Source organism: Anopheles coustani, chromosome 3 (genome assembly GCF_943734705.1).
Source record: "Anopheles coustani chromosome 3, idAnoCousDA_361_x.2, whole genome shotgun sequence".
Lineage (NCBI taxonomy): Eukaryota > Metazoa > Arthropoda > Insecta > Diptera > Culicidae > Anopheles > Anopheles coustani.
In genome coordinates, this window is record NC_071288.1 from 76796747 (window position 1) to 76808309 (window position 11563).

Sequence of the window (11563 nt, forward strand, 5' to 3'; positions counted from 1 at the left end):
GGAAAACAGGACTCTGCTGTGAAGCCCGGCACAAACACTGTGCACACATAGGAAGGGCCAGATATCGGCACGGCACGAACACAACCGTAACAGGCGGTTTGATTTTGGTTTCGCTCCAGCCGTTCCCGGTCGGTGCTTGGAACCCGTTTTTATTCCACGTTTGACCCTCGAGATGCTGGAGAAATATATTTTTCCGCAGCGGATCACATTTCCGTTTTTTTTTTTTGGCAAGCCCCTCTGTTTCCGATTTTGGATGGCTGTTCACACACCTACACGGTTGCACCCACGGAGCAACTCGCCGTGGGCATGCGAATTTTCCGAACCGTATCCATCCTGACGACCACGCAAAAGAGAAATTATAAGCGAGGAAAACATTTTCCAGTGAATTATAGTACACCAACCGTAGTAGACACGTCGGACATGTTCCGGGAAAACGTTTGCCAGCTATGAATGGATTGAATGTTTCCTAGAAACTTGCCGGTGTGCCGTCTATATTTACCAGACAGTCGATGGAGCTTTGGCACGTTATTTTTCCTCCGCAAAAACAGAATGCAGCAGAAGAATGCAAACTCAGCTTCTTATTCCGAAGCTGCTTAACCTGTTTTTATTTAGAAAGTATTAGTTTAATATGAGGAAAAGTTTTCCATCCTTTAATACACATTATAAATGCAAAAAAAAATCGCATGTTGTAATTTATACGAAAAATTAAAATTTCCGTTACTAAACCATAAACCAACAACATTTATTTAGCTTTTACTTCTTTTAAAGAAAAAATCGCTACCAAACCAAAGAACGCTACCAAAATTCAACCTCAGCAAACGCAAACCCTGATTTACGAAAACCTTTTCCACTCCAAGGAGCCTCAATGAATTCAAAGCTTTTCCGGACCGTAAAACGTTTCCTAGCAGGGAAACAACTTTAGTTCGCATTAAATTTTCATCATCATCATCATCATCATCTTCATCCGCTCAAGGATGTCAAGAAATAAGATGGAGCGAAACGAAGCCAGAGACAAGCGAACAACCGTCGAACAACGAAAATAATCCTTGAGCCATCCTGAGGGCGGCCACGCACACAACGACGGCCAATGTCGTTGTGAAGCCCTCCCGTGTGTGCCCTCTATTGATCTTCCCGCAACCCATGGTGGGGGGAGGAGGAGACTGAGGGTGGCCGAGGGTAAGCTATAAGAAACAACGAAAAACCCAACCCTAACAGGATCGACGGAAATGTGGGTCAACAAGCAACCCGAAAGCGGTCGGTCAAACAAGGGAGCTTGACGAAGAAAATAAATATATAAACCGGCAAAGAGAGCCTAAATAGAACCGAATGCGAACCGACGGGATCCTTTCGGGTGGGTTTGTGGGGATTAACCGGAGGATGACGGAGGGAAAATGAAAACAAATTCTTCACCTGTCATCGAGAGGATTAATCCAATTGTGACTGTGTTTGTTGCATTGAGCGACGTACGAAACTAAGGAATAGAATTGTTAGGAAAATGGTATAAATATAAAATTGGAATGACGGCGATTTCATTTTAGTCTTTTCAGGTTTCAATGTCTGTATGAATATTCGCTCAAATGTTATTTTCGTTCTAACATCATTCAAAGTATATTGGATCATCAATTCTTGCTTTTGTGGTAGATCAAAGATAAAATGAGCAGTTTTTTAAGTTTGTATATTATTTTTATTACTTCTTCATTTCATTGCTTTTATAGACATCTTTTGATTCCCCTTCTTTGCATGATGAGGGAAATTTCAATCATAATATCTAGTCAACAAAAAAAGGTACTCAAACCCCTTGTACTGTAAATTTGTTGTTTGCTGGAAACATTTTAAGCGACTATTGCGTACAACAAAACGCAGTTGTCAAAAAATAGCAAACATCACTGTCAATTACCAGGCATTAATTACATCACCCTGATTTATTTAAAAAAAAAAACAAAAATCATGCAAAGAAGGGTTAAGATTGAAGTGATCCTCTTAAATCGCAAATAGTAAGACAAACATTTAGAATGCTTTAAAATATTGAGTGATTGATGAACAACTTCTAACAAAATTACTTACTTAAAATTATTAGGAAAGTACATAAGAGATTAACAGAATAGGCATCTCCTTCGACGGATTTGTTCTTCAATGGGAACTTGTTCAAAATGTTTCTGTGATTATTCTTATATACGCGGTTTTCGACCTGCTCTCGAGAAAAAGTAAAACCTTTCGCCTCCGCGGCCCTTCCTACACTTTTTTACATAAATATAAAATTTAATTAAGCATTTCTAAGCTTCAAAAAGAGGGTTAATATCTCCACAGGGACTTAGTTTACTCATCAGTGTGAATTATTTTATGATGTTGTGAACATTTCGAAAATCCTTTCTTCATCCAATATCGCAAGGGCCTTTTTCGTTACTTTGATGATATAAATGAAATACACTTGATTAGGACCGTTGAAATCTTTAGAAGATGCCGCGCAATGATTGGACATGAATAGCTAATACCCTTCTCTTACGTACGATCGAACGGTATGCATCTTTTACGACACTCAAGAGCACCAGAAGACATCATCGGCACCGGGAAGACAAAACTTTGCAAAGACGTGAGCAATAAATCTATCTCAATATTTGTGGCTCGTGGCAAAAATGGTTTGGCAAGGAAAGGAAAAAGGGCCCTACCGTTGAACGCTGAACCCGCGGGAAAGGATCGTAAAAAAGTTATGCGATTATGCACGCCCTTCACCGACCTCGTCTACCATGTCCGCTTCTACATTCAGCTCGAATGCAAAGTGCACCCCAAACCACCGAACAATCTGCGCGGAATATGAACAGCGGTATGCGGTCGTAAAAACTGCACCCGGTAACCTCCTTGACGATTCACCGAGCCGACAGGGATGGCTCCTGGGGGGAGGTAAGTTTCCCGAGCATCATAAAGTAATGATGAAAATAGAAATTCTTCAGCATTATTGCGAATTTTTCCATTCGCGTTCCGAGCGCGTGAAGTTTAAAATGCTGGAAACAGGAAAAGTTTAGCAAGAAAACTTTCCCAAAAGACACTTAATTAGCGTTCGGTAGGAGTGCCTAAAGCAGTTAATGGCATTTTTTTTTCAAAAAAAACTGTGAAATGGTGAAATTGATGTTGAGAAGTTTTTTTTCAAAGCTTTTGAGTATAAATTTGACACAAAATTCATTAAAAAAATCTTTCTCAAAAACATGTTCAACACACTCAAACATATTCTTCTCACCATGTAATGCTGAATTATCGTAACGTCCAAAAACACTCACTTAAAAACGAATTAAAACGATGCTTAAATACTTTCCCCCATCCGAGGACAGGCATAGAAAGGACGATGCTTACCCCAACTCATCCATAACGTTGACCCAAAATCGAGCAACCGTTTAAAAGCCCTTTAAACGCAATCTGCACGATAACAATAACGGTAGCCAGAAAGATAATCATAACAGTAACGGGCATCCCATCGGATGACAAACCATCGAATTATGTTCGACTTCGTCAGCGGCCGAGAAACGGGAAAGATACGGCCCTACAGATAAGTCGTCGCCCGACCACGTCGTCCAAAACCGATCCCATAGTCCTGACGGTGTGTAAAAAGGGGGAAAATGTTTTGGCCGAAGGTTCGAACACGAAGGGAAGAGACATTTTTCCCAAACATAGTACCAGAAGCGTAGAAATATTGCGAGCGGGAAGCGAGTTTACGAAGTTGAGTGATTTGTGTTGAAGGTTTTTCCGGTTTTCCCACAGGGGAGCTGTTTGTTCCCCAGCCGGTGAGGGAAGAAAGTGTGGTTAGGAGGTGTTTAATTAAGTCGTCGGAATTGACATGGCGTTTAAATAAAATTAAAATCAGCCCTGGTATTGTTTTGGATTTTTACATGTTTGCTGTTCCTTATACGCTTTTGGAGGTAAATTTAGAATATTATTTGAAAACTGCCTCTTAATATAAATTTTGATACGTTATCCCCAAAGTGTGTGACTTATCTTTATTTTTCTGCTTATTAAACGAAACGATCATACGACGACTTCTTTTCTAAAACAAGTACAAGAAACTTATATTTATAACTAATGTTTCTTTTTACATTTTGATTCCTATTCTATCATTTATATTTGTATTTTCATTGACTGCTTTGTACTGTGCTTAACATTTTCATCTGTTCTTTAACAAACACTTTTTGTTTATCTTTTCCAAATGTCTAATGACTTTTTATGTTGTGCAACCTTGATTTTCAAATGGCTTCAATTTTTTTTTCTTGTGTAGCCGTTCACTTTCGTTTATGCCCGATGAGATGCCGTCATGAGCGTACTTTCATCTTCATAAATGTGTAGAAAATAATCATCATAAAAGAAAACTGCTCATTCGCTGTTTCTCTTACGTTGCTGCGCTCGAAACTTTTCTCCTGCATCCCAAATGCACTTCCTATTTCAGTTTTCCTTCCGAGTCGGAACCGAGTTTCGTGGGCAGGTCAAAACGGGGGGTAAAGTTGTAGCGAAGCAAAAAAAAAAATAAATAAATAATAAAGAGCCTTAAAAATGAGACAAGCAAACCATCATCGTTCCAGTGCCAGTGAGTGATTTTAAAGGTCCCGCTTCAAAGCAGCTACCGATTTTATGTTTTTTCCTGTTTCTTTCGCCTTCTTGCGATGCTATTCTGATGTGGTTTATGTTGAACATTTTGTTCTTTTTTTATAACCCTTCTGGTATTAATGGTTTTATACGATAGCACTTTTTATGCTCCAAAGGGTTTTATAAATTTTTGTTCAGCAACACGATAGGAGTGTAGTAGGAGCGGAGAACACCGGAAGCCATGTGAATGATTGAGTACAAGACGGTGTATGATTATTTTCTCTCGTTAACCGTTGGAGTTTTTTCTTAAGTGTGTGTAACGTATTTCGCAAAAATGAACTACTGAATGTTGTATCAGGAAACATATATAAACTTCATATTTGTGGGTGCAAAACCACTGTTCTTTGCAAACGTCTGGACTAGATGATTTAATCTCTTACACCGCCGGGAATCGTAACATCTGCTGAGGGCTTCCGTTCGTCTGTTGTGCTCGGTGTTTGCCGGTGCAACCCAACTGCACCACACTTTGGTGCACCAGCACTTTTCCTTCTCGCTTTGTTCTGCTTCCGCTCCCGTTCGGAAAAGGATGCGCCCCTGGCGAATGGCGTTGTGTGCGTTGGTCCAATTATCCACCAAAGAGTGTGCGAGTCGCGCGTGCGGCCCCCGACGTCTGGCGCGTGTTCGTCCTTTTGTGGCAGGACCTCAAACACTCACACACACACACATACTCACAGACACAGACAACCGTGGTGGGTTCGACAAAGCATGGTATCCTGTCAAGAAGGGGAAAAAACAAGAGGAAAAAACATCAATCCCCTTTTCCAACTTGGAAAAGAACCCGAAAGAAGGCGAACCGAAAAGCGAGGCCCAAACCGAAAAGGGATGCAGCAGAACCTCTCCGATGAAACGATGGAAAAACGGTGGATTTTCCGTTTCATCTTTCGATGCAGGCAATTTTCACGTCAAGGGCTGCAGCGCCACCCGGGATGCGGTCGGGATTTTCATCGAGCACCATTCAGCTGAAACATGATTGAATTACACTTGAGCTGTCTTAACAAACTCCCTTCTTGATTGGGATTTTCCTCGTTTGCCAAATATTGCAACTGGTGAATTTAGCTCGAGATGGATTGCTTTATTTTTCTTGAAGATAGAGCAGACATAGATTTTAAAAAGGGCGCTTCAATAAAGTGAACAATTTAAAATATTGTATGCTACACACAAAGAAAAATTTAAAGTAGGCGAAGAAAACGAACAATAGAATAAAAGTAAACTATTTTAAATAAAAAATACAGCGTTTTACATCTCACCTAGCAACCCCGGCAGTGTATGTAGAACATCAAGAATGATAGCCTACTGTAGATAGATAGAGATAGAAAAAACTTAACTGTATGCTTCATCTGTTAAAAACAAAAAAAAAAGCAGAATGCCAACGAATGCTCCAAATCCAAATCAACATTCGCAGCAATTTTGAATGAAAATCAAATGCGATTTTTTTAGATGATAAAAATTTGATAACAAAACAGAACCCGTTCACTTGCGGCGCGCGCGTGAACGGTCTTTCCTTTGCTTAAAATAAGAACCACAACGCGGACGCACGCACGTACGCACGCAGATGCTACCATACGAGCCGGGAGCGTGTCCTTTTTCCACGGAAAAACCCTTCCCCTCTGGTTAAACACCCCAACTCGTGTTTGTTTCGTGTACATTTTCCTTTGCCGTACGCGGTTTCGTCCGTTCGAGGGTTAACCGGGTTGTCTCTCGGGATTGAGAAGGAAAGAAGCAGCGGATTGAGGGCGAGGAGAGGGTCCGGTTTATTCAACCCTAACCCCTCCTGGTTCGTTCCCGGTTCGGACAAACGCGCACAAAGTGTTCATTCGCACCCCTTAAACAGGGATTTGGCTTCCTTTCTTCGGGGCTAAGCCGGGGATAGGAAAAGGAACTGACCGGGAAGGGAAAGCATGGCTTCCCCGTCTCACTTGGTCACCCTTTCTCCTACAAAATGCGATGTTTATAGCCTTGGCGCCCCTCACCCCTCCTCCTACACAATCACACGAGAACCAACCGACCGACAACAAGTGACAGGTCGAGCGGTCTTCGTGTTTCATTAAATATCCAACTTTAATTATCGGGAACATCGGGAAACCATCAATTTCCGGCTCGATCCATCAAAGTTAGTTTTCCTTTCGAACAGCATCGGGGGAACGAATGAAAGCTAGGGACAAGAAACCCTCCGAAAGCACGGGGGAAATTGAAAGCAAAATGGTTAACTTGCGTTGTAAAAACTGCATCGCGTCGGAAACGCCGTTTACAGCATTTATGTCTCATTCAGATTTCCTATTATTTTTTCAACGTAGAAAACGATGTAAAAAAATACAAAACTTTCGAAAGGGTTCAGTATTGTTGTTTTCAAAATCTTGTAACAACGTTTCTACTAAGAATTAAACTAGTTATATAACATAACTTGAAAAATTTAAGTTTGTTGTTGACAGCCAACGAGCTTGCGAGCGTTTTTATTTCTAAATCACGTTATGTTTAAGCTATTTTAAGCATATTCCATTAAATTCAATTTTCATCGTCTACAAAAGATATAAAATGAAAGGTACAAACAAAATAATTGATGAAATGAATTAATAAAATATTAATAAAATGGAAAGTAAATGCTGTAAATGCTTTAGGATGTATTGATATGTTCAGGTTCAGGAAATATGTTGCTTCTGTTCTTTTTCATGACCTTCATATTCCGAAATATACCGAAATATACCCTTTATATGTGACTTTTAAAACAAACTTTCAACCTTTTCAAAATAATATATTTAATTTGTAATATTTTGACCGTTGGTTAATTTTCTACGACAATAAAAAATCATACTTAGACTTTAAAAGAAGCGTTTTGTTGCATCGAAAAATAAATTTAAGGGTTAACTTGATATCAAGTTTACAACAAAACCTTTTTCCGATTGTATAAATCAAACGAAGGAGGAGTTGAAAAATTAAATATGAAAATTATTAATTTACCATAACATTAAACAAATGAACGTTGACTTATCTTGATGGATGATGAAATTAAGATGATTAAAATCTAATAACATGCGTTATCGATGCAATGAAACTAATTTTTAAAACCCTACATACACGGAAGCCAACGGGAACATCATCCGCAAGTGCATTTTTATGCTTCCCGGGACTCTCAAGACCACCTTTCACTCTCGCTCCTCTAAGTGGCACTTTGGCACAAATGCACTTTGTTCACGCATTTGTCAATTGCACATGCAATTGCACTCCCTTCTCCTCTGCTACCGATCGATCGTCCCATAGGTGCGCTGGGCGTGGTGGTGTACATAATTTCATTGCATTCTTCATCCATCTTCACCTCCGGCATTGCAGCTCCGACTGCAGGCAGACCCTTTCGAAGGGCACCTGTTGGTGGAAGTCGAACACATCAGTCCCGTTTAATTGCACCACTTGCCACAGCCCAAAGCCCTCGCTCGAGCCCTTTGACTTGCGTTCACTCACTTTTGTTTTGTTATACTGTTCTGCGGTTTGCATTAATTGCAGCACCCGGTTCGCATTTGCTATTTAATTCTTACCCCGCGATACCTGTTTTCTTTTCCTTCCTTTTTCTCATAACAATTTACATAATTTCAACCAAAACGTGCGCGAACGGCAGGCTTGTTTTGTGGCACCAGCCTGTTTCCAGCTTTGCGTAGAGGATTTCCCTTTCCTTACCCCAGATGCAATTACAGTTACTGTTTTGTCGACGGTAAACGTTTCACGTTCAGAGGTTATGTGCTATTATTGTACTTTTTATTTAATTTTCTCATTGTGAAACGTTGAAACGCTATCAAAAAGCTTGTTTCACAATTTGTTTCCTAGTTTCCCGGACAGTTTGTTTTGTTCACAGTGGAATCATTAAATCAGAATAATGAAACAAATGAACAATTCGCATTCCTTAACAGTTCGCATAGAATGTTGAAATGAAAGAATACACGTTGTAAAAAGGAGGGACATTTGCCCGGTAATTGCCATGGGAGTATGCGCTCTCCTAAGTGGGATAAAAATATAGAAACTCGATTCTCGAATCGTTCGGGTTCGAACAGTTTGGGTAACAACAGGTGTACATCTTGTGTATCGTTAACAACTAGCTGATTAACCCGATTTCATCCGGGTAGAAAAACAATTCCAAACGAAAGAGTGTTTTCATTCAGTGCCTTGAGTTTTACAATGTTAAGAATGTTGGACGTTTCACACTTGAAAATTGGCTCTCTTATTAGTATGTTGGGTGTAAATTTTTTAGATTGATTTTGCGTGATTCAAAATATTTGTAGGAGAAGATAGAAGAAGTCTGAGATGAGATTGAGCACTCAAATTGTCACCATTCGTTTTAGTGACCCCAAAAAAACTACGAAAATGATACCCATATTGCTTTTAAACCATTGTTGAGATACAGAGGTAAGATGGTAGCCCCTCTTATCCTTTCCTGTACATGGATGAAATTTTATTAGATGATGGCTACATATTTAAGAAGTACGTGTACCAAATTTTGTAAAACTCCCATCCCATAATTGTTGAATTATTATTATTTTTCTTCATTTTAGGTGTTCGGTGTTCGGGGATAGGGAAAAGTTTTCGGTTCGGGAAAGGGACGGAGGATATTCGAAATCATAAAAAATTAGCTACACTCCAGCCTAGTTTGATTAAGGTAGACTTATTAGATTTTGCGTTGAATACATGTGATCAGAATTGACGTTTTTTGTTCTGAGAATTGCTATTGTTTTGCTGGAGAGGAGGACGGTAGTGGGAGTCTTAGCTAAGTTTGAACATTAAAAGTGAGGCCATTCGATTTAGAGACCACAAATACTGCGAAATTGGTACCCATATAGCATTTTTACTATTTTTAGGGTAGGGGGTAATTTGAGAGCCCCCTTTTCTCCTTGCCCTAGGAGGTTGAAATTTTAATCAAAGCTATGTCTCTTTGTAAGCAGTATGTGTACCAAGTTTGTGAAAATCTGTTCAATAATCGTAAAGCTTTAATTGGTTTTCCTTATTTTTAGACGGTTGTTATCCGGGAGGGGTAGGGAGGTATGGGGACATCAATAAACGAAGTCCAAATAATTCATCCTTGTAAAATTAGCTAATATCCAGTCAAGTTTGGCACAAATCGATCCGTTAGAGTTTGCGTAATGCTGTTGAATACATGATAAGAAATAACGCTCTTCGTTTTGAGAATTGCTATTGTTATGCTGAAGAAGAGGAGGATAGAGGGAGTCTGGGCTAAGATTGAACATTAAGAGTAAGGCCATTCGATTTAGAGATCCTAAATCTTGCGAAATTGATATCCATATTGCATTTTTACCATTTTTGAGGTAGGGAGTAGTATGCGAGCCCCCCTTTCCCCTTCTTCTAGATCGATGAAATTTTAAACCATGCTATGTCCTTACGAAAGCAGCATGTGTATCAATTTTTATGTAAATCCAATCAGTAATGGTTGAGCTATAATTGTTTTTCATTAATTTTACAGGATAGGTGTTCGGGAGGGGTAGGGAGGATTGAAGATATCAACAAACGAAGTTCAGATCATTCAATCCTGGAAAATTAGCTACCTTCCTGCCAAGTTTGGTGTAAATCGGCCCGGTAGATTTTACGTGATGCGAGTGCATACATATATATATATACAGACAACGGTGACTTTTATATATATAGATTAGCCATGTTTTGATTTTCTAAACCATCGAATACCTGTACTTTCGACGAAAATGAAAATTGAAAACGAAGTCACTATTTTGTCTTATTTTTATTATTATTTTTTCTTTTTTTTATATATTGTCTGGACGTTCACCTGAAACCAAGCAAAGACTAAACATTCCAAAGCATATGTATTTGTAATTACTGTAGCTTATTTCTATATTAGTGTAACGGGTTGAGGTGAATTGCTGCTGTCATCCGTTTTTTGGGTGATACGGCAGTCATCGTGTTAATACATTTTAAACGTGTATAACTTTTTACCCCGTTGAAACATATTGCCTGGCTTTCCTTCTTAATAGGTAGCTCAAATTACACTTGATTGATGAAATGAGAGTCAGAAGCTTACCGTCAGTTTTGGAATGACATTTTCTTGTTATTCTTTAAGCCTGCGTTAAAGAAACCATAAGTTCATCACTTAAAGAAAACATAAATTATTCATGCCGACCATCAAAATGCTTGTTGATTGGCTCCTAATCATTACACGAATCCTTTTTTCCACCCCGGTTATAATTTTCCCATCCGCAGCTTCCAGTTTCCAGTGGTTCACAAAAACGGAGTTGCCATTTTCCACCCGTGGCGTGGCGTGTGAAATTAATCCTCCGCCGAAACTCAACTCGCCAAACGGTACCCGACACGGTTGAGATCCCCATGTAAAACCCCTTGTCGGATGGTGTTGCCGCTCTCGAAGCACCAGCACGCTAACTCCACGCCGACGAGGGCGTTTAGAAGTGTCGTCCATTTTGTTTGCGATTCGGTCTAGCGTTGGGAATTGAGAAACCACGCAACGTAAAACGTTTCGGTTTTTCCAACCGGAACCGCTTTGCAAAGTGTTTCGTTTTAATTGTGAATCCATTTGGTGCTGGTGCGAACGATCCTTAAAGGTGCAGCCATGTGTGTGGATGTAGAAGAATAATTATCCTTCGGCTCGATCCGCAGCTTCTGGTTTCGCTTTGCAATCGGCGATAGGTTAAGCTTGTTCAGACCGAACGCATAACGTAGTTTCAAACACCACTTAATCAAACGAGTCGTCGTACAGAAACGGTTCGTGACGATCTGGGGATTTGGCGCTCCATCCCTTATGGAAGAGAAAATCCTATCCGCCCAGGATTCCCCTTAGACATGGAAGGCTTCCCGTGCTGCCTATGGTTGTCAAGGATTAAAGGCGGTACACGAAGCAGCTACGTCCGTTACCGAGTAGGAGTGTAAGAAATGTGTAGATAAACTGTTTGATTTCAGATGTGGCAAATCAATCATT